The sequence below is a fragment of the Bactrocera latifrons genome, unplaced genomic scaffold (genome assembly GCF_001853355.1).
Source record: "Bactrocera latifrons isolate USDA-ARS-PBARC rearing strain unplaced genomic scaffold, ASM185335v1 scaffold_209, whole genome shotgun sequence".
In the NCBI taxonomy this organism is placed as follows: Eukaryota; Metazoa; Arthropoda; class Insecta; order Diptera; family Tephritidae; genus Bactrocera; species Bactrocera latifrons.
This window is the reverse complement of record NW_017535619.1, coordinates 381,875-383,307: the sequence shown is the minus strand read 5'-3', so window position 1 is coordinate 383,307 and position 1,433 is coordinate 381,875.

The window sequence follows — 1,433 nt, the reverse complement described above, 5'->3', positions numbered from 1 at the left end:
CAACTGCGTTGTTTTGTGTACAAGCCGACCATTGTTATGTTTATGTAGTGGGATTCACAACGCCATTTTCAGTTCATTGTCGTGCTGCTGCAGTCTGTCGCGAGCATTGTGTTCCTCACATTAATCTACATATGTATGAGTTAGGCATGTAAGTATTCATGTATTTTTATATTTATTTCAGTATGTCGCGCAAGCTAAATAATAGACAAATCGAAGAATACTTGTTTGAAGATATTCCTTCAGATAGCGAGAGTATTTGTAGCGATGAGGATACAGAAGATCATCCAAATCCGCTGGTGTTAGGCGATTCGATTGGAGAAGTTCAAATGACTGATTATGACAACTTTGATTCCGATGATGACATCCCTCTGTCTAATTTAGTACTTCGGAATCCTGAATCTACAGAGTCTAACACTGTAAACTCAAACAAACCGGATACAATGGCTCCAAAATGGAAGAAGAATTATAGAATGGACATACCTGGTGAATTTACTGAAAGTGTGGGAATAACCGATAAAATTCTTAGTATGGAAAATATGCAAACTCTTTTACTATTTCGCCTTTTTTGGACAGAGCATTTACAAGATATTTTATGCATGACGGCTATGCATCGAGGATCTTGAGCTTCAATAGATTCAGTTGGCTTTTGAATTACTTACATGTAAATGACAATAGTCTAATGTAAAATAGAAATTGCCCAAATTTTGATAAACTTTATAAAATTAGACCACTACATCATGCGAACTAATTAAAAAAAAAACTACAAACCATAAGAAAAAGTTGCGATTGATGAGAGTATGATAAAATTCAAAGGCAGGAACTATCTGAAACAATACATGCCGAAAAAACCTACTAAACGAGGGTACAAGGTTTGGATGATGTATGCATGGTCAGGTTATTGCCTAGATTTTGATGTTTACACCGGAAGACAGAGTGCTAGCGTTGAAACTTACTTAGGTGGTAAAGTTGTAAGAAATTTTTGACAAAATTTGAAACACAAAAATCATAAAGTCTATTTTGAGAAATATTTCAACAGTTACCCTTTACAAGTTAAATTACGAGAAGATAATATTTTCGCCTGTGGAACTGTGAACTCAAATAGAAATTTCTTACCAACGCTAAAAGAAGACAAGCATTTAAAACGAGGAGAACATGATTACCGGATGAGTGACACAAAAATATCTTTTTTGAAATGGAAATTATCATGACCCTAAGGATGTCGGAAAAGTTACCCGCCGAGAGCGTGATGGTATTGAAGTATCATGTCCGTAGTCAGTGAAAGATTATAATGCGAATATGAACTTCGTTGATAAATTCGATCAACTGAAAGGAAGTTATGCTTCTTCTTCTTGATTGGCGTAGACACCGTTTACGCGATTACAGCCGAGTTAACAACAGCGCGCCAGTCGTTTCTTCTTTTCGCTACGTGGCGC